This window comes from Neofelis nebulosa, chromosome 11 (assembly GCF_028018385.1).
Source record: "Neofelis nebulosa isolate mNeoNeb1 chromosome 11, mNeoNeb1.pri, whole genome shotgun sequence".
Classification (NCBI taxonomy): domain Eukaryota; kingdom Metazoa; phylum Chordata; class Mammalia; order Carnivora; family Felidae; genus Neofelis; species Neofelis nebulosa.
Genome location: NC_080792.1, coordinates 62,121,549 through 62,143,874, shown reverse-complemented (window position 1 = coordinate 62,143,874; position 22,326 = coordinate 62,121,549). Strand labels below are relative to the sequence as shown.

The 22,326-nt window shown below is 50.1% G+C and overlaps 1 long non-coding RNA gene across 2 annotated transcripts; it reads left to right on the top strand.

Moving 5' to 3' along the window:
• The first annotated feature begins 1,071 nt into the window (after positions 1 to 1,071).
• LOC131490430 (uncharacterized) lies at positions 1,072 to 22,246 on the top strand. Of its 2 annotated transcripts, XR_009251098.1 has the most exons (4): positions 1,072 to 1,352; positions 2,949 to 3,077; positions 20,640 to 20,721; positions 21,841 to 22,246. It is a non-coding gene; the product is annotated as an uncharacterized LOC131490430 (long non-coding RNA). The 2 variants fall into 2 exon arrangements; XR_009251097.1 differs by lacking the exon at positions 21,841 to 22,246 and having other exon boundaries at positions 20,640 to 20,815.
• The last annotated feature ends 80 nt before the right edge of the window (positions 22,247 to 22,326 follow it).

Here is a 22,326-nt window from a genome sequence, read left to right as displayed (position 1 = left end):
CCCCGGCCTCGCCCTCTGGGGCCGCGCCTCCTCCGGTCCTGGCGGGCCTGGCGCCTCCCTCCTCTCCGCCGGGCTCCCGCTCCTCGTCCCCCAGGCCTGCCTCCCCCTGCACCCCGCCGCCGGTGCCCCACCGAGGCTCGCCTCCCTCTGGGCCCTCTTCCTGGGGCCGCCTCGACGCCGCGCAGTCCTAGGAGAGAAAACAGAAAGGGGAGCCGAGGGACCCCTTGCTGGGGAAGCCTGGCCTGGCCGGGAAATGAGCCGGTCCCTGCGGCGCCCACCGAAGCGGGTTTGGGAACCGAGATAGGATGAGACGGTGGAGACTTTAAAAGTGGGGAGGCAGGCGGGAAGGACAGGGCTCCGGCCCCTCCGTGTCCCACTTTGCTGCCTCCCCCCCCCCCCCCCCCCCCCCGCTTGCCCTTCCCGAAGGGAGGCTGTTCCTGCTGAGCCGCAGAGGGCGGACGGGGTCCCACCCAGAGTCGCTCGGGAGGAGGGGGGCGGGTTCCAGGGCCGCGCGGACCTGGCGGGGCCGGCCCGGGGCGCTTTGCAGCTGCGGGTGCGCTAGGTCCCCGCCGGCTCCCCTCCCGCGCCGCGGGGTTAAACCCTGCCGGGAGAAGTGCTTTGGGGCATGAAGGTGGAGTTTTTCAGTGTGACTGTGACACTCGTCCCCCGCACCCCCTACACACACACATCTAACCGCGGGCTTTTGTTCTTATGTCCTCGATTTCCCGCCTCTCCGTCTGGAAATACAGATATCATTCCATTTCGACAACTCTGAATCATTTGTAGTGGGATTTAAAGTGAATACCTGGCTCCATCTGACAATGAATACACACGCGCGCGCGCGCACACACACACACACACACACACACATGCACACACACGCACCCCACACAGTCGTCTAGGAAGCCTCTCTACTGGGAATCAGCGATGAAAAGCTCTTTGGCCCCAGGAGAGCGTAGAGGGCCAGGTTCTACCCCTGCCGGCTCCGTAGCCTTCTCTATTCCTGGGTGCCATGGACTGCCTTCTGCTGTTGGGACGGAGGTGTGCCTTTGCGGATGTTCTTTGAGTAAACGCAGCTCTGGAGGAGTGAGGACGTTAGAAGGAATGTTTAATCATACAGGTCTCTCTTCTCCATCCTCAAGAGGCCACCAGAAGGCAGGCAGATTTCCAACCAAATGAACCAAGCCCTCTCTGGGGACTAGGAGACAACTCTCTATGCAAGGCATGGCTCCATATTTCTTTCATAACCTGGTGCAGCCCTGACCTGTCTTTGAACTCTGCTCCTCCTGCTTTCCAGTGTTTGCTGGACAGCCCCCGCCCTGGGCACCTGCTTCCTTCACACCCTCCAGCAGGTAACAGTCCCCACTTGTTAGGGGCTGCCATCCGGGTTCTCTAGGCTCTGGCCCCTAGCCTCCTTGCTCAGCTGCCTGGTTCTTCCCCTCCCCGCAGTATCTGCCCCACCCAGCCTGGGCCCCTCTGCTGCATGCTCACCACCTACACCCACACCTAGAACTCTCTCCAGTCCGTTCCTATGGACAGTTCCAGCTGGCAGGGCTCACTCACTCCTGTGCCCAGGCAGCAGATACTCAGCATATTCCCTTGGGGAATCAAGGTTACTTCTGGGCGTGAATTAGGCGCTTGGGGTGCTATCCTTCCTCTTCCAGGCGGTCTTGTGTGGTAGAAAGGAGTGACTACCGGCGTGAGTCAGGTTGACTTGGATTTCAATTCCGGTTCCGTTTCCAATTAGCTTTGTGTTCACTCAAATTCTCTGGGCTTCAGTTTATTCATGTGGAAAATGAAAGGATTATCCGAGGGACTCTGATTCTGTGGCACCTTCAGTTGGAATGTACATCCACCAGAGACTTTTGCATGAGTTTCCCTGTGTGAGCAGTTTAGGTAGGGAGACTCCGGAAGGCCTGGACTGGACCCCCTCCCAGGCCAAATGGAAATGCCACACAAAGAGGAAGCAACAATGCTCTTTTACCCGCACCAGCAGTTTCTTTTTAGATATATGAACACTTTGGGAAAGTCCTAATGTGGGTCTGTGCTTGGAAAGAGGTAGAGAACTTTAAACTTTTTTTTTTTTTTTTGAGTTTTACAAATGTTTCTTTTTTTTTTTCTTTTTTTTTTTATTTTTGGGACAGAGAGAGACATAGCATGAACGAGGGAGGGGCAGAGAGAGAGGGAGACACAGAATCGGAAACAGGCTCCAGGCTCCGAGCCACCAGCCCAGAGCCTGACGCGGGGCTCGAACTCACGGACCGCGAGATCATGACCTGGCTGAAGTCGGACGCTTAACCGACTGCGCCACCCAGGCGCCCCTACAAATGTTTCCAGTTTTAAGGATTAACTTCTTTAACCTTGGGGTCTCTGGCCCTGACCCTCTCCCTCACCCTCTGCAATGCCAGGAAAGCAAGTGAGGGGCTCACGGCCTTGCCCACACTCTGTCATCAAACGTTAAGCCTGAGATGAGCCGGCTGTCCTCTCCTGAGTAGTCAGCACCTATTTAGGCTGCTTGTTGTCATTGCCCAATTGAATTATTGACTCCAAGTAAACGCTCCCAGCCTGCAGCCTCCAGCCTCTAGCCCTAACTTTCAGTTTGCCCCCCCTCTCCCCTTCCACTTCCATCCCACACTGGGAAGAGTCTCCTGTGCTCCTGTGAACACCCCAGTCCCCCCAACCCCCACACAGCCATCCCTGGGCCACTCCTTCTTACACATCAATGTCCCTGTCAACCATGGGGGGTGGGAATCCTGGAAGCAGGTTGGGATGTTTGCAAAGGGCATCCTCCCATCCTGGGTGCTGAAGCAGTGGTCTGGGCCCTGAGTGGGCACCCAGGGGCCATGCAGGAAGAGGTGCAGCCCAAGGCCTGGACCCTCTTGTGTGTGGCAACATGTTAACAATAGGTGTTATTTTATTATTGTATTATCTTCTCAACTCTCCCACAGGTTGGTAAGCTTCTCAGATGCAGTGATGGTGGCCAGGAAAGAATGGTGAATGAAATAGTCTAGTGAACAGAGGACACAGACGTCTTGGCTACAGTCTCAGTTTCCATTGGTAAAAAGCTGCCTCCAAAGGTATGATAGGGAGCTGTTTTCCCTTCATGGGCACACAGAAGGGATGGATGAGTACAAAGTTCCATGTGGCTGAGAAAAAGGGCCTCTAAGAGAGGAAGCAGACCTCCAGGAAGGGCTGCCACAGGCTACAGTTCTTTGAAAACGGCACAGTCTCTTTAACCCATTCTAAGTCAAGTGTGATGAGAGAGAGAGAAGATGTGAATCCCCATTCATTCTAGAGCTCTGGGGTGCCCCCGCAATGTTGACTGGGCAGTTAGGGGCACAGGTCCTTTGGATCTAATCCAATCCCACCAACATAAACGTGTTCCGGGTGCCATGCTGGTTTGGGAGCCAGTAAGCTGCTAAAGCTGCTTGACAGCTCTAGGCAGATGGATAAGCCAAGGGCCAAAGAACTGAGAAGGCTGGGCCCAACTCTCACCTGCAGCCCCCTCCCCAACCCCCCTTTGAGTTTCTGTGAGTTCATCTGGACAATGGTGATCAGATAACGGGGCACACCCACCCACGCTCCCCCTCTGGCCGCTTTTGTGTTGGGTTGGGAACGAAGATAAAGATCCTGTTTTATATACCTTTGCTAGAGGAGACAGGTTTGGGATGTGTGATTAGAGGATATCTTTGTTTTTATGGAATCACTAATTCCCTGGAGTGTGACAGGAACAGCATGTAGTATGGGGCTGCCTGTTCTGTTCTACATGGGAAGTGGATCGGAAAGTTAACTGTGACTCTTAACCCTGCATCCTGGAAGTTCCAGGTTTACATAAAATCTGTTTCCTCACTAGCCAGGGAGAGAGTAAGACCAGATGATCTTAAAATTCCCTTGTAGCTCTCACTTCTTGTAACTGACCAATACCTGTCCTAACTTGAATCATTCAAGAGCCAGCTGATCAAAATGCGACCTCATTGTCCCATTTCATCTATTTCTAAGAAAGCAGTGAGCGTATATCCATGAAGCACACAATGAAGAATAGACATTCGTGCACAGAACTGAGTGTAGTAAATCAACTGTATAACAAACATGATGTGACATCTATCTGATGGGAGTGGAATTGTTGCCATGTTGTGTGACAATGAGGTAAAAATGGACAGCATGTCTTGCTGTAGTCAAATGGCTTTACCCAGGCCAACCTAACTTTGCTATTTTCCCAGTCATGGAATCAGCTCTAACACTGACCATTTTCCCTGCTACTGTGCACAATATAAGTCTTCAGTATGTTCTAGAAGGAAGGGCTCTGTGTGAGGTGACAGAACTCTGGGATCTGACCCTGGGATCTGGAAGCCTCAGCTACTTCCTCAGCAACATGAGTGGGGGGTGGAGTGACCAGATGCAAAGATCTTGAGTGCAAACATCTAGGGCTCCCCCAGGACCCCAAGGCCACACTCATGGGACCTCCCCGCTCACTCTCCGTCACCCTGGCCCCTTATCTTGCATACACACACACACTGCAGGGTGTGTGGGGTTAGGGGCTGAGGCCACAGCAATCAGCCCAGCACTGTGGAGGAGGGAAGAGAAGTGCTGGGAGGAGGCAGAGGCCCTCATGGGGAGCTGCCCAGGAGAAGGGGTTCTGGAATATCCCAGCCAGGTGACTTAGGCTGGAGGCAAGGGGAAGTAACGAAAGTTGCCTTCATCAAGGATTTTTTAAAAATTTTTTAAATTTATTTTTTAGAGAGAGAGAGAGAAACAAAGTGTGAGTGGGGAGGGGCAGAGAGAGAGGGAGACACAGAATCTGAAGCAGGCTTCAGGCTCCCAGCTATCAGCACTGAGCCCTATGCAGGGCTCCAACTCATGAGGGAGTGGTGAGATCATGACCTGAGCTGAAGTCAGATGATTAACTGACTGAGCCACCTAGGCGCCCCCATCTAGGGATTTTTATTTTTATTTTTTTAATTTTTTTTTCAATATATGAAATTTGTTGTCAAATTGGTTTCCATACAACACCCAGTGCTCATCCCAAAAGGTGCCCTCCTCAATACCCATCACCCACCCTCCCCTCCCTCCCACCCCCCATCAACCCTCAGTTTGTTCTCAGTTTTTAACAGTCTCCTATGCTTTGACTCTCTCCCACTCTAACCTCTTTTTTTTTTTTTCCTTCCCCTCCCCCACGGGTTTCTGTTAAGTTTCTCAGGATGCACATAAGAGTGAAACCATACGGTATCTGTCTTTCTCTGTATGGCTTATTTCACTTAGCATCACACTCTTCAGTTCCATCCACGTTGCTACATAGGGCCATATTTCGTTCTTTCTCATCGCCATGTAGTACTCCATTGTGTATATAAACCACAATTTCTTTATCGATTCATCAGTTGATGGACATTTAGGCTCTTTCCATAATTTGGCTATTGTTGAGAGTGCTGCTATAAACATTGGGGTACAAGTGCCCCTATGCATCACTACTCCTGTATCCCTTGGGTAAATTCCTAGCAGTGCTATTGCTGGGTCATAGGGTAGGTCTATTTTTAATTTTCTGAGGAACCTCCACACTGCTTTCCAGAGTGGTTGCACCAGTTTGCATTCCCACCAACAGTGCAAGAGGGTTCCCGTTTCTCCACATCCTCTCCAGCATCTATAGTCTCCTGATTTGTTCATTTTGGCCACTCTGACTGGCGTGAGGTGATATCTGAGTGTGGTTTTGATTTGTATTTCCCATCTAGGGATTTTTAAAACCAGCTGAAGCGCGGCAATTTTCAGGACTAGTCTTGGGCAATTTATATTTTTAAAAATAATCTTTATGTTATGTTTCCATTAAAAACTAGTAGATGAGTTTTGCAAGATGGAAATTCTGGAGAGTTGTCCCATGACATTGTGAATGTCCTGAATGCTGCTGAATTGTATGCTTAACAAGGGTGAAGGTGGTACATTGCATGTTAAGCACTTTCTTTAAACCACAATTTTAAAAAGGGGTGGGGTAGTAATAGACAAACTTGACAAAACTTGGAAAAGACTGAAAAGTGAACAAAAGACAAAATCCACCCCCAAACACCATTAATTAGTTAATTAATTAATTGACATTTTGACACATTTCCTGGCAGTCTTGTTTTTTTTTTTTTTTTTTTTTTTTAGTTAACATATAGTGTAATATTAGTTTCAGGAGTAGAACCCAGTGATTCATCACTTATATACAGCACCCAGTGCTCATCCCAACAAGTGCCCTCCTTAATGCCCATCACCCATTTAGCCCATCCCCTGCCCACCTCCCTTCCAGCAACCTTTCCTGGCAATGTTTTATTCTACAACTAGTTTTCTTAAACTTCATTAGGTTCACGTTGCCTGTGTGCTTTAAAACAATGAACTTTGTAAACGTAGCTTCTTCATGTTTGTATGTTGCCTCATAAAACCATCCTTACTAACTGCGCAACATCTTATAGGGTATTCTAATTATTATTCTAATTATTCTTCCAATTATTCCCTTCTGTTTGGCTATTTGGGTCGTTTCCTGTTTTCCACTACTCTCAATAATGCTTCAACAGACATCTTTGTGCATGCAATATTTTTGAATTTAGAATTGAAGATTTGTTCCTAAAAGTGCAATTGCTGGATCAAATGCTATGATTACAAGGCTTTAGATCCATGTTGTCAGTCCTCTATCCAGAAGAGAGGCCCAGAGAGTCTCCCTGCAGGGAAGAAGAGCTCATTGCAACCTGAGGGTGAGAATCTCTTAGTGGAGGAGGGAGATCCTCATGAGCCCCCAAACCTCCTCTCCCAGTCCCGGGATGCCTGGAATTCTTTGAGAGAGAGACAAAACCTGTGCTTTTTCCTTAAAGAAGAGATGCTTTAGAGGCGCACCTGGCAGAGACTTGAGGTCTGGTGTGTGTGAATGAAGGTGTGGGGCCCTGCCCCGTTTAGAGAGGTGGGATCCCTGGGAGTCCCGCCCCCTGAATGCCATTGAGGGTCTGTCTGGAGTCTGCCCTGGGGTGAAGGAAGCTTCCCTGACACAACTCTATAGACCCCACCAGGTCACTTTACTCTCCCCTTCCTCCTGGGACTTCATGTGCAAAGAGTTTTCTTTCCATTTCTATGTGACTTCTGCAGTGTCCTTTCCTTGGGAATGTTAGAGCACCCAACTCTCCGGCTAATAAAGTGAAGTGACTTGCACTAGTGCATCATGGATCTTGGAGATTGGTCAGAGGGTTTAATTTCAGCTCTGCCACATGGGGAAACGGGGGATATAATTCCAGTCTTACAGGATTGTTGGGCGCATTGTGTGTTTGGAATGAAAAGGTTCTTTTCATTTGACGTCTGCCATACAACAGGCACTCAGCATGTTTGGCTTAAAGTAGGTACCTTATAAACAATTAATCTCTCAGCCCTAGAGTTGCGGAAGACAACCTTGTTTTGTTGCAGTCATAGGGCTATAAAAAATTAAGTTTGGACTGAGTAAAATAGAAATTGATTTTTCAAAACATTTTTATAGTTTTTTAAAGTGTATTTTATTTATTTTGAGAGAGAGAAGGGGTGGGGGTTGCAGAGAGAAAGGGAGAGAGAGAATCCAAAGCAGGTTCCACACTGTCAGTGCAGAGCCTGATGTGGGGCTCAAATTCAGGTACTGCGAAATCATGAGTTGGACACTTAACAACCACTTAACAGCCACCCAGGTGCCCCTACAAATTGATTTAAGTGATTATGTGATTTGAAAGGATGTGTGTGTGTGTGTGTGTGTGAGAGAGAGAGAGAGAGAGAGAGAGAGAGAGAGAGAGAGAGAGAGAAATACTTAATTACTTTTTGTTTAAAATCAAACAAATATTTACCTAGTGATATAACAGTAAGTGTTGAATTCTATGTGTTAGTAAGGGGAAAGAGAGGGCAGGAAGAGGACAAACGGGAGGAGACAGACTGGCAGACAGACTTTCATGGGTAAAAGGAGAAGGAGAAACAGAGAAAACGGGCCACACATTTCCACTGATGTATCTACCAGTGGAAGCACCCACGCTTGTCTCTCCCTGGGCTCTCCCTCTGCCCTGCTGGACCTGCTCCCTGGCAGGGCCTGGGGTATCAAAGCTCCAAGGTCACAGCCATATCAGTCTATTGTCTGGTTCTGTCGTAGGATGCTATTTTGAGTGTTGATGATTCATTGATTTACTCACTCTTTTCTTCAACAAATGTCACATGCTTACTACATCCCAGATACTGTGCTATAGATTCTGACTGTAATTGTCATGAAGTATTAGTAACCTCTGCAGCAGACAAAGAAGAAACAATTATACTGATGTGACGTGCTGGGAACAAATAATAATGGCCATAATTCTTACTATTCAATGACTTGGCACAATTTGTTTCATGTTAATATGAAGGAAGAAAGTGATGGAAGTGAATGAATGAGTCTGCCCAGAAGTGTGAGAGGGCAGGTCTGGGGGAGACATCACTGAAAGGAGAATTGCAACAAGACTTATTTGTACAGGCAGATCAGACACCCCCTCCCCCCCACCAGAAAGCATAAGAATGATCGGCTAGATGCTCAGGACTCAAAGGGCCCATTCTAATGAGATGAGGGGTCTTCCAGAAAGGCTGGGAGTCCCCAGTAATGAAGACGACCACCATGGTGCAACCTAGCTTTGGGGCAAAGAGCTCCAAGTCCCAAGGAGTGGGATTTCCTGGGGACCTCCTGAGACCTCCGGCTTCTCCTCCTGAGGTTGACCCATAGTTTCTAGCATCTTGTTTGTAATGAATCCAATGAGCATTTGTATGCATGCCAGGATACATTTTTTGTGATAAAAATCTTATGGGCCTAAACTTGCGTCCGTTGATTCCTGGAAAAAGATTGAATTTATCCCCGCCCTGAGCCTTGACCTTTGGCTCAGCCACGGAATTTTGTCTCCCCGTGATTTGGACACTGCTGTGAGTCCCCCTAGCCTGAGCCTCTGAGCTTTCTCTCTGCAGCCCAAGCCTCCTGAGGAGCTGAGACTCTCCCCCTGCAGTGCCTGCTGCTTGTTTCTTGTTCCCTTCAGCGTCACCTCTGTTTGTTGGTCTGATTTATACCTGTGTCTTCTGCTTGGAAGCCCCGGCAATGTGCTCCAGCCACCTTTGGGACTTCTGCTTGTCACCTCTGTCAGAGGCCCTCGGCCATTTCCCTCACCTCCTCCTGGCATGTGTCAGCTTGCCTCTCCCTGCGCCAGGATGGGTCCGGATTGTTTGGACCTGTTCATCTTTTTTTCCCCAGCCCTTCCTCTCACTAACTCAGCTGTTACATAATGACATGGTGCCAGCAAAGATATTTAAACCTCGACTGCATTTTCACAACTAGAAGCACACACGGGAACGTTCGGGTTTTTGTTATTTACCCCTGTGGGATGGATTAACTTAATGTGCATCGTCCCCATCTCCAGGCTGGAATAATATGATGTGTTTTTCTTCTGGTCCCAGATTCCCGTTGGACATGACATCGCCACACAGGCATGTCATGAACTTCCAGTCTGCACCAGGGCCAGTATTGTGTGCTCATTGAATGTCCCCATGACCAGATTGTCCAGGTGTTCCACATTTAGCAGTCTTACCTCCTGGACCAGACTGTAAGTTCCCGAGATTAGAGACTAGACCTCCTATGTGGTGTCCGCAATACTCAGCATACTACTTAACATGCAAATGCAGCCAGTAAGTGATGGTAAATGAAGAAAATAAGAGTGTAAGAAAATTTCCAGTGCAGAGGACTTTCCTATTCTGAAGGGAGGACTCAGAATGTCATGACAGGAAATCGTGAAGAATTTAGTAATGCCCCCCCTAAACAAAGAGGTTTCCACCAGGGTTTTCTCAGAACCAAATACAAATTCAGATGGCATTTTATTCTTTTGAAGTTTATTTACTTTGAGAGAGAGAGAGAGAGAGAGAGATGGAGGGAGAGAGAGAGACAGAGAATCCCAAGCAGGCTCTGCACTGTCAGCACAGAGCCTGATGTGGGGCTTGAACCCAGAAACTGTGAGATCATGACCTGGGCCAAAATCAAGAGCCACCCAGGTGCCCCGAGATGGCATTTTAAAACCAGAGTCAGGGGGTGCCTGGGTGGGTCATCGGTTGAGTGTCCAACTTCAGCTCAGGTCATGATCTCACAGCCCTGCATGGGGCTCTGTGCTATCACTGCAGAACCTGCTTCAGATCCTCTGTCCCTCTCTCTCACTTTACTTCCCCTGCTCATGCACGCGCACACACGTGCACTCTCTCTGTCTCAAAAATAAACATTTAAAAAGAGTCATAACGGTTCACAGCTAATTCTGATCAGTGAGTTTTTGCCTGAGTTTTGTTGCTAGTCATCCCTGCCGCTCTGGTTAGGAGTTGAGTTTCCATCTAGGTGGTGGGCGTCTGGGTAGGTGGGGCAGTGGGGTCCAGCCCTCTGCCTTCCCACAAGCCCTGTGGTCACTGCTCCAGGGCTCTGGGATGGGGTGAGCCCTTCCACCTGATAGGCTTCCTGGGAGCACCCAAGGTGAGGTACGTGAAGATGCCTGCAAACCCTGAACTTCCGGACCAAAGCAATGGGCCGTTCTTATTGTTCCTTGTCTAGGGGAAGAGAAGGCTATTTGGAGAGTTCAGCTCAGTTCAAACGGGAGCCCACCAGCTCCCAGCTGCCTCAGCTGTTCTCAGGAATTTTGTGGCAGCCCGTCCCTCGATTCTCAGCTGGCCTGGCCTGGTGATTCAGAAAGCGTCACTCTCCACTCACCCTGACAGCTCGTCTCCTGGTTCTGTTCTATCCCTACCAAAGTGTATCTGTGACTAACTGTCAAGTATAGGCTATATGGCTCATTCACTTAATCGGGAGAGATCAAGCCATCTGATGCTGTGTCCCCGGTGCTCCAGGCAGGGAGCACCGTGTTTTATTCAATACATTTCATGTAAAAGGATTGTCCTTCCCCAGGCAGGTATTGTTCACTCTCTTACAGATGAGGAAACCAAATCTGAGAGAGGCCAAGTAACTTGTCCTGGCCTCGGGCTTCTTCTTAGACTCTAGCTGTTGCTTTTTCTTGTCTTCTTTTAAGTTCTACTATATTGTAGGGAGAACACTTCACGTGAGATCTACCCTCTTCACAAAGCATACACTGTATCATTTATTGACTGTAGATACAAGGTTGTACAGCAGATGTCTGGAACTGACTCATCTTGCTCAACTGACACTTTATGCCTGCTGATTAGTGACTCCCCATTGCCTAGATTCTAGCTTTTAAAAAAAATGTTTTATTTTATTTTTGAGAGAGAGAGAGAGAGAGAGAGAGGCAGAGAGAGGGAGACACAGAATCCAAAGCAGGCTCCAGGCTCTGAGCTGTCAGCACAGAGCTGGATGCAGGGCTCGAACTCATGAACTGTGAGATCATGGCCTGAGCTGAAGTCAGTGACATAACCAACCGAGCCACCTGGGTGCCCCTAGATCCTATTCTTAAAGAAGAAATGGGGCCCGGAATCAGTGGCTGTATTTACACTGGCATAATGCACCAGAACTGTTTCAGCTGCAGTAGAATTGATTGGAAACTGATGAAACAGAAAGGATTATTTTGTCCAGTGCTTATTCCAGGGATAGCGGGGGGTCACGAGGCTTGCCTTGTGGGGTGAGATTTTCTCTCTGGCCCTGCCCTTCCTGTGCATCCTCGCTGGACCAGAGCCTGCACTGACCCACCACATGGATGCACTGAGCAGCCGGCCTCTGCTCCGAAGTCCTGATGGAGGCCATGCCTTGTCCCCTGTCTCCTCTTGCTTCCACTCAACAGAGCAGCTGGAGAAGTGGCACCTCAAGGGCTCCCCGACTATTTTTATGTAGCCATCTGCCTTCTAGGCCAGGCCTGGCAGGCAGCAACAGGCCTGAGGAATGCCACAGCAGGTGGGTGACGCCCAGACAGCTGAGGATGCCCAGCCCTGCCCCTGACTGTTGTTGTAGGGACGCTGGAAATGTGGTGCAAGGATACCAAGAGAAAAAGAATGCCTTTTTCATGTCACAGCCTGGGGTGATGTGGGTGCTCTTGGTTCCCTTTCTGTTTCTAGAACAAGCTAAGGCCAGCTCCACCCTGCCATTGCCAGGGTCCAGGCAGCAGGGCTGGGCAGACGGCACAGTGTGGTGTGCAGGTGATTTGGCTACTGGCTGGCCTCGGGCCATCAGAGGAGAGGGCACAGCAAGAACGCTCCGCGGTGGGAAAGCCTTGGGCTTCAGTTGCACTAAGACCCCAGGGTGTCTCTGTGGCCCACCCTGACTGAAAGCTAAGCCTGGGACAGGTGGGGCTTCTCTCCAGAAACGTGGAGGGGCAGGGCCGTGGTCAGATCTGTGGTTAGAGGAAGGGCTTGCCTCACTCATAGCGCCCTAGGACAGAGGCAGCATTGAAAATCAATAAAAAACCCCTTTCCATTACAGAAAATTTGAAACATATGCAAATTAGACCTAGGATAACGAACCTAGCTTCGTGTGGAAGTATTTCTCTTTTTTTTTTTTTGTTAATTTTTTTTTAAACATTTATTTTTGAGACAGAGAGAGACAGAGCATGAGCAGGGGAGGGTCAGAGAGAGAGGGAGACACAGAATCCGAAACAGGCTCCAGGCTCTGAGCTGTCAGCCCAGAGCCCAAAGCGGGGCTCGAACTCACGGACCGCGAGATCATGATCTGAGCCGAAGTTGGACGCCCAACCGACTGAGCCACCCAGGCGCCCCAGTATTTCTCTTTTTTGTAGGTTTATTTATTTATTTTTTTGATAGAGAGCACACACACGTGAGTGGGGAGGGGCAGAGAGAGGGAAAGAGAGAATCCCAAACAGGCTTCGCGCTGTCAGCATGGAGCCTGATGTGGGGCTGAAACCCACAAACCGTGAGATCATGACCGGAGCCAAGATCAGGAGCCGGATGCTCAACTTGCTCAACCGACCGAGCCACCCAGCGGCCCAAATATGGAAGTATTTCTTAAACAAACAGGTGACAATACACCTCTTCCTGATTTAAAAGACAGAAAAGAAAAGAAAAGAAAAGAAAGAAAAGAAAAGAAAAGAAAGAAAAGGGTGTGTTTTGTCAGATTTATAGTAAAGGCTTAATTGGCCTTTTTCAGGGATAAGTGGGAAAATAAATGGGTCAGGTATTTTGAAGATAGTGTATTGAATTTCCGGTACGTCCTTCTTTCTCCTCAATGTAAAGGATGTTGCCTTCCCAAGCACCTATGGTGCCTGCTACCTGCCATGCCCCATGCCAAGCATCCACTGGCTCCTGGGATCCAGGAAGAAGTGGATCAAGGTGCCTGGAGCCCTGAACTGGCACTGGTGGGACTGTGAGAAAGGCCCCTAAATTCTAGATTCTAGGCTTCCTCATCTGCAGGGTAATCATGATGATGAGGGGCTGAATCGTATTACAAAAACCAAATACGACTATCTTCAAACTAGGGAAATATTTCATAATGCTAAAAACATTAAAAAATTTAAAGAAGTTATTTGGAACATGCCTGAACCAACAGGGGCAGAAACCTTCATGCGGGCCCTTCAAACCACCCTCCTTCTAGAAGAAGGGGTTGGAAAATTGAACTGAATTTTTGCCCTCCCTGTCTCTGGTTGCAAATGGCCAATGGCCATGAGATGCCGGGGGGCCCGGTTTGGAAGTGGAAATCTCCCTCTCGCTCTTCCCGCCACCCCGCAGGACCCCAGAAGACCCACCTTGGACCCAGTGGGCATGTTGAGGTGCAATGGAAGCAAAGCCCAGGCAGCCCTGACTCGAGCCATCCCGATGACATGAGCGTCTAATTCCCCGTGGGAGACCCTTTCCTGCTGGGGCTGTCTAGAATGACTGCTTTTCCTGCTTTGAGCCCCGCCTGACATGACTACTCAGAACAAAAGGGGGGACATGATCACGGCGCAGCCACAGGAGCAGAGAGGGCCGTGACCCAGCTGCCCCTGCGCTCTTCCTCTTGTTTCCATTTGGTTTGGTCTCTTGGATTTTTTAGGTGGCAGGGACCACAGATGCTTCTTGGACCGACCTGGGCCATGTGACACACGGACAGTTTTACCTTTGGCCGCTCCATGCAAACACTGTAGAGTTGGGTACCAGCTGTTCCTCAAAGAAGGGCGTATTTGTCTCACCTGAAGAACAGGAAGAATGCTCCTGCCACCGAAACGCAGGGTCCAGACAACCAAGACAAGCGCTGGACTCTGGCATCTGGGGGTTGCATTTACTGCTGCTGAAGCCCCAAAACACAGTGGCTTGAGCCATGGGCATTTCTTTTTCTTTTCTTGCTCCTGTGGCCACCCCTGGCTGGGCAGCTGTGCTCGGGGCTGTAGGTCATCCGCAGGTGGCTCCAGGCTGTAGGGCAGGGTCAGTCCTGCCAAAGGGGCAGTGGCTACTTGATCATGTTCTCATCTTGACGACTGGGAGAGGGGTCGGGGCCAAGCCAGCATGCCAAGTCTGCCATCCTGGGGCTCCCGTGCCCAGCAAGACCTTATGCACCAGGACAGAGGAAAAGAACCATCTCCCCAGGAGCTCATGGGAGCAGTCTTCTCTGAGAGCAGCAGGGAGGAAATTGTTTCTCAGGTCTGATCAATTGAGTTAATCCGAGTGTTTGTTTTTATAATTATTTTTCTCACTTGCGACCTGCCTTAGATATTTTTGTTCTTATTTTTGTCATTTTTCCCAACAGCCAGGAACTACGTCGATTCCTGCCATTATTTAATAGAACTTTACTGTTTGGGTTATATTTTTGCCCCGTTTTAGCATTTATTATCTTATTAAATTCTTATAACCATGCTCTGGGGAAGGCAAAATAGCATTATACCCATTTTACAGATGACGAAGTAAATTGTGGCACTATCAACTGCTCCAAAGTCACCACAGCTAGCAAAATAGTAGAATTGGAACTAGCACCTATATATTGTATGAGTCTTGAGGAAAACATCTATGTCTGGCAAACACAGGACAATATTAAAAAATGCCAAGAGCTAGTACCGTAATACTTTAATCAATCCATCAAAATACAAAATGGTTTCTTTTTATTCATAGTTAAACAAAACTATATATTATAACACTGCCAATCATGTGATATAATTTGTAGTATAATTTTTCAAATATTTTCGATAATTTCCAATCACTTTTTAAAAAAATTTTTTTAACATTTATTTATTTATTTATATTTATTTTTTTTAATATGAAATTTATTGTCAAATTGGTTTCCATACAGCACCCAGTGCTCATGTTTATTTATATTTGAGAGAGACAGAGACAGAGTGTGGGCAGGGGAGGGGTAGGGAGAGAGGGAGACACAGAATCTGAAGCAGACTCCAGGCTCCAAGCTGTCAACACAGAGCCCAATGTGACTCACGAACTGTGAGATCACGACCTGAGCTGAAGTCGGACACTTAACCGACTGAGCCACCCAGGTGCCCCAACTCCCGTGTATCTTGAAGCACTTCCCAGATATCATTTACTTCGTCTGTAAATATTACAGTTTGTAGCTCTAAAAGGTAGTGAGTTTTTTTTGGGAATGTAACCATTGTCACACCTAAAAATTAATTTTTAAATATGTTAGTTACTTTAACCATACAAGACAGATGACCCTTAGAACTTTGAGGTCTATTTTTAAGTTATTTATTTATTTATTAATTTAGAGCAGGGGAGGGGCAGAGCCCTATATGGGGCTTGAAATCACAAACCGTGAGATCATGACCTGAGCCAAGATCAAGAGTTGGAGGCTCAGGGGCACCTGGGTGGCTCAGACAATTAAAGTGTCTGACTTTGGCTCAGGTCATGATCTCACGGTTCCAGCCCCACAGAGGCATCGGCTTCTGCGCTGGCAGCTTAAAAAAGAAGAGTTGGAGACTTAACTGACAGAGTCACTCAGGCACCTCTGTTGTCTTTTTCTTTTTTAAAGTCATTTATTTATTTTGAGAGAGAGAGCATCCCAAGCAGGCTCCATGCTGCCAGCACAGAGCCTGATGGTGGAGGGAGGTGGGGGGAGGGGGCTGAGATCATGATCTGAGACAAAATCAAGAGTCCAATGCTCAACCAGCTGAGCCACCAGGCTCCCCTTGGGCACTTTCTATGTGAAGATGCTGTTTTAGGTGCTGGTAGACGGTGGGACAATATGGTAGGAAGGCAAGCTTTGCAGTGATCTGAGCAACGCAAAGTCCTCATACAGCAAGTCAGAGGTCCATTCCAAGATGCAGTTTAACTTCATCTACGTTAAATTAATGCTGTTGAGTTGAATTTAGTGTTTTCCCCCAGTTTCGTTTATGTTTGTTATGTAAGTTTGAAAAAAATATTTGTACAGAAGCAATCAGAATAAAGGGTTCCTATCTGATTTTGTGTTTGTTCATATTTAAATAAGTTTATAACGAAAAGAATAGACCTTTGGGCTTTCCCTTCCCTCCTACCTCCTACATGAACTCTTCAGCAGTTTCAAGTCTCTCCACTAACAACACAGGGGCACAGACGCACACGACAGGCACACACATACGTGTTAACAGCATGCGCACATGTACACAGTATGCACATGCCCACACAGCACTCGTGAGCACACATGCGCAAACATGCACACAGCATGCATTCACACCTGCATAAGCACACACACTCCAAAGACCGCGCTGAGGTTTCCAGGGTCCCAGGACCCGGGGGAGCCTGGCAGGGGATCTTCTCGCTGTCCCGGAGGTTTAGAAGTCGCCTGGGGAGGGATTCCAGAGAGATCCTTCCTGCACTGGCGGCTGAGACACCTCCCCCTCCCCCCTCCGCCCCTAGAAGTTCCTCCGGCTGCCGGCAGACAGCCCTCTCCCCCGCATGCTCTCTCCTCGCCCGCGCTGCTCTGCTCTGGCGCTTGCCCCAGACCCCTCCGCAGCAGTACACTCTGAGCCGGGACCCCCAAGTCACCAACCCCATCTGCCTTCGTCCTGTGCCTTTCGAAAGCTTGTACTGTTACCAGCTGGCCCCAGCCACCCTGGCAGAGAAGTCCGAGTTGATGGAAGGAGCCTGGGCCGCCGCCAGGAGCGCTCCCTTCTGGCTGGGGGGGTCCGTGCTGGGGGGCCGGAGAGCCGGCCCAGGCCGCGGGTGCAGGCTGGGTCCACGGAGATCAAAGACACCGCCTGGGGAAGCAGGGAAGATTTATTCTTTATAACTCCAGAGGGCAGAAGTAGAACCTGTGGGCGGAAGTTTTAGGGACCCAGATATTTGGCTAAAAACGAAAACAAAAAACTAACAAAACCCTCCACAACTAGAATGAGCTGCTTTGTGAGGGACATGAGCCCTCAGAGTGTTCATACCAAGGGTGAGGACAGAGCACGAGCGTCCTGGGTGCGGTGGGAGGGTCTCTGCACACACGCATGACACCGTGTCATCTGTGACTCATGTTGAGGCCACTGCTTGGCCCTCAGGAGCTGTCCTCCTAAGCCAAGTGCTCTCATCTGGGCACGATTCATCCCTTGGGGAGAGAGGCAATCTCTTCTAAAGCGAAGTGCCATTTGGAGTGGTAAATCACCCTTAGGTGACTTAAGTACAGGAACGGGTGGAAGCAACATCCTTTTAGGTTTCATGTTGTTTGTTTGAAGACTAACTCTACATCAGTGAGGCAGCTGTTGGCAGGCTTGAATGCCTTCCCACGTCTGTTGTCCCCTCATTGATTTCCTGTGGATCATGTCCAGGTAGACAAGGAGAGTGTGGGGCACAGCATTTGTGACCAAGGTAGTGATTTCAAGGATAGTTTTTCTACGTGTACAACCACCCCCCCTCCAGCCTCCCCCGGGAGGGAGTGCCCAGTCCGTAGTCTGGCCTTTGCTCTGCTAAGGAAGTACTAGAAGAAGAGGCTGGGTTCACTTAGAAAAGATGGAGTGCTTTTAGGAAGGGTCAGATCCTGGATCCTGGATCCTAGATCCTGGAGTCAGAAGACCTGGGGAGCTGAGACGTGCATGGACCTGTACTCCCCCTCCTGGTGGAGCCGGGAAGCCAGCACACCTTGCAGCTGTCCTTGCCTGGCACAGACCAGGAGCCTCAACACCACAGTTGTATGGGTGGGGGGCCCTCATGTCTGGCCGGGCCAGGGAGGACCTGTTTCTGAGCAGGAGAGGCCGGGGAGATTCAGTATGACCTTCACAGGCTGAGCTCCAAAGACCGCAGCCAGTGGGCACCTTGGGGGGAGGCCTGGGTGGGACACAACCCAGTATGGTGCCTTGACATATTACCCCCGAGAGCATCTGGCTCTCCTTGGGCGTGAGGTGGGGGGGGGGGGGGCGGACCACTCAGTGGAATAGAGGCTTGATGTAAGAAGCGGTGAATTGACAATCAGATATAAAAATCCACACTTCTGGAGCACCTGGGTGGCTCAGTCGGTTAAGCGTCTGACTTTTGATTTTGGCTCAGGTCATGATGTCATGGTTCATGGGTCCCGAGTCAGGCTCTGTGCTAACAGTGGGGAACCTGCTTGGAATCTCTCCCTATCTCTCTCTCGGGCCCTCCCTCTCTCTCTCAAAAATAAATAAACATTAAAAAAATAAAAAATAAATAAAAATCCACATGCATTTGAATGGTGTATATGGTTTATCTCCCCAGTTTGCCACCCCACAAAGTTGAGGGGAAAAAGGTCCCCTCCTTGTCCACTCATCTGTGGCCTGGGATTTAAACCTGCTCAAAGAGTTTGGGGACGGTTGTGCCGCTGGGTGGCTATCAGTGGCACATTTCGACCTTGACCCCTCTCTGAGATCGGGGAAGGAGCCCCCTTGGAGCTGTGCTTTTCTCGGGGAGGACCCCCAGGACAAGCCAGGTGTTTGCAATTGTTCATGTGAGGGTGGTTCCAGCTCCCTCGTAGGTACTGAGATAGTTGTAACAGGGAACTGGAGTCCTCACAGAGGAAGGAGAGGGATGTTCCCCCCAGTTTTCTTCACATACGATTTATTTATCACAGAGGAGTTGGGAGCCTGAGACAGGAGACTCCGCTGAGTGAGAACAGCACCCCTCAGACTTGGGGGCAGGTCACTGTCTGTGGGCCACGAGCACTCCAGGCGTGGCTTCCTGGAGAAAGGCCACATTCTCCTAGGTCTGGGCTCTGAAGGAGAGCAACCCCGTGTCCCCAGGTGGGCAAGGCATAGGGCCAGGCTGTGGCTCTCTCTGTGAGGAGGGGCAGCTCTGGAGAGTAGTCATGCACACCTTTCCTGCATAGGAAGAAATGCATATAGTTGTCATGCTGTGTGAGGAGGAAGAGAACTTTCCTTGGAGGAAGTGGATTCCGGTTTTAAGATCCTTGTCTGACAAAGCCTATAGCAGGGTCGCTGACTTGGGGTCCAGGGGCCAGCAGGCGACAGACACCTTCTCCAGGGCTGGGCAGAAGAGTAGAAACATGGTGAATCAGAAAGTGCCAGGCTGACGAGAGGCGCTCTGTTAACATTTTTTTTAAATTATTTTTTTAGGTTTATTTATTTATTTGAGAGAGAGAGAGAGAACAGAAGTGATGAACAATCAGCGGCGGGGGGGTGGGGGGTGCGGGGAGAGAGAATCCCAAGCAGACTCCACACCACCAGCACAGAGCCTGATGCGGGGCCCGAACCCACGAACCGTGAGATCATGACATGAGCCAAAGCCGGACCCCCAACTGACTGAACCACCCAGGCGCCCCTGTTAACATTTTTTTAAACCTGTGCCAAGAAAGACCTGTCTGGGAGTATGGACTTCCTGGCCCACCTCATTTAAAAATTTTTAAAACATTTTTTTGTATTTTTTTTAATGTTTATTTATTTTTGAAGGAGAGAGACAGACCATGAGCAGGGAAGGGGCAGAGAGAGAGGGAGACACAGAATCCAAAGCAGGCTCCAGCCTCTGAGCTGTCAGCACAGAGCCCGATGTGAGGCTCAAACTCACGAGCTGTGAGATCATGACCTGAGCGAAGTCAGACACTCGACTGATGGAGCCACCCAAGTGCCCCTGGCCCACCTCGTTTTAATCCTCATTTTACAGATAAAGAGTCTTATGACAGGGAAGTCTGTTCACAGCAGGATGATTCTAACTGGGGTCCATCTCTGGCAGTGAGGTAATGGCTTTGGGAATATTTCATGCTAATGCTCTCAGTCCATGCCAAGCCTGTCCTCTGTCCCCTGCTCATCTGGTTACCCAGTGGAGATGCCAGGATGTGTGGGGACGTGGAGCTGTGTGTGACTGAGACGGGGGGCACACGAATACACATTGGGGTACACACAGACATGGGAGGTCATGAACTCTGAGCTCATAGGGATGATTTCCTGTTTTATGAACTGTGCTTCTAGGTCAGTAAATTAAGGGTACATGGAAAGACCCTGAGCCCTTGAAAGGGACACAGGCCACTGGAGCAGATTCAGCTCTTGACTTAGCTTTTGGTGACATCCCAAACCCAGCAGCAGTGTCTCTGACCAGCAGCATAGCCGTTCCTGCTGACCATGGGGACCACACCTTTCTCCCAGCTAGCGGATGAAATGTGGGCTGTGCAAACACTAAGATTAGAACGGGAAAGTGTCAGTTTGGAGTGCGTGTTGCTTAATTCAAACCAGAGACCAGAGGGAGCTGCACCTGTTGGGACCCTGCCCAGACAGGAAGCAGGTTTTTATTCTGCTGGTTCTCTCCCATCAAAAGCCTCACGAAGGGCCCCAGAAGCCTTTGATGTTTGCAAAATCAGCTTTTGCCTCTCTTCACAGGCCTTGTGCATTGGAGCCTAGAGGCCCCGGGAGCCTTCCCCGAGAGCCCATCCCGGGCCATCCCCGGAAAGCACCACACAGGGTAAGAGGAGGAGAACCCCCAAACCCTAAGTAGTCCTTCTGAGTGAATCCCCCTTTTGATGGTGGGATGGCACTTCCGAGTCGTCCTTTTGCTTAATTCCCCTCCCTGCAAAACAGGCCAGGGTTTCCTGTGGAGCCGGTGAGGACAAGGGCACGCCGCCCGAGTGAGGGCGCCAGCTGAGTCAACAGGGTCAGGCACTTCAGTGAAAATTCCTTTTTTGGAAGCCAGGCGGTGGCTTTCCAGGACTGCAGAATCCTTGGGAAGTGACGCAAGCCCTCAGTCAGGGAGAGGCCCCGCGCTCTGCTCCTCCTCGCTCCTCCTCTGAAGGTGCTGGAAAGACTGGGCTGGATGAGCCAGTGAGATGTGAGCAGTTTGTGGGCCCTCTCCTTCCTCCTGGAGCATCTGTGCAGCCCCAGCCCCAACCCGCGGAGGGCAGGGCTTTCGGCAGAGACCTCCTTATATAGGAAACGCTCTATTGAGGAGGCTTCTAAGGACTGCACAGGCACTGCCTCTGAGCCTTCTCTGTGGAACTCTCTCTACAGCAGCAGCGTCCTATTCTAGAAGGCGACAGAAACGGCAGGGGGAAGGGGGGCTAAAATGGCTATATTGTCACAATGCTAGAGGCAGAGGCTGTGTTTTGAGGAATGCTGTGTGGCTCTTTTACTCTTGCCTCATCGGGCCAGGGAAAGCCTCTCTCAGCAGGCAGCTTGGACGGGTGAGCGCCCAGGACGGAGCAAAGCTGACCTCTGGGACTGCAGCAGGGGCTGTGGCCTGCGTGTGAAGGGAGGGAAGGCCGAGCGCCCCCCCCCCCCCCCCCCCCCCGCCACCCAGAAGGCCTGGGCAGTGGGCAGGAGCCCCACGGATGGTGTGGGGCCCTCTCCGCTGCAGTGACTTTTCACTGTGCCTGAACGGTCAGCCAGGAGAGGAGAGAGGCCTCCGCACTAACATTTCCTAAAAGGAAATCCACAAATCTGAGTAGGAGTACATTTGTCTCCCGGAGTCTTAGGAGACAAATCATGCTGCCCCTTATTCTAGTGGAAGCTCCCCCGTTTCCTTTGGTGGGGGCACACCGTCCTCACCCCATGTGTGTGGCTGGGGCTGATCCTTCCCTGTCTGCAGGACCAGGTCCGTGGCCCTGTGTGGCACACCCTCTCCCCAGGATGCAACCCCAGGACTTCCTGCTGTGGGCTGGCATCTCACTTTCATATGAGGGCTGGCCTGGAGATGATACCAACCCAGAGGAAAGCAGGACCAAGAGATGGAAAGACAGGGGAGCCTGAGGTCGCTCAGTTGGTTAAGTGTCCAGACCGGCCTCAGGTCATGATCTCACAGTTCATGGGTTCCAGCCCCACATTGGGCTCTGTGCTGACAGCTCAGAGCCTGAAGCCTGCTTTGGATTCTCTCTCTCTCTCTCTCTCTCTCTCTCTCTCTGTCCCTCCCCCACTCACTGCTCTGTGTCTTTCTCTCTCAAAAATTAAAATTAAAAAAAAAAAAGAGAGATGGAAAGACGGATCCCTGGCTACCTTACTTGGGGGCCTGCACTCCCCAGCGCCTGCAGCTAAAGCCACCCAGTGGCCTGGGTCAGCATCCTGCCACTCACAACCG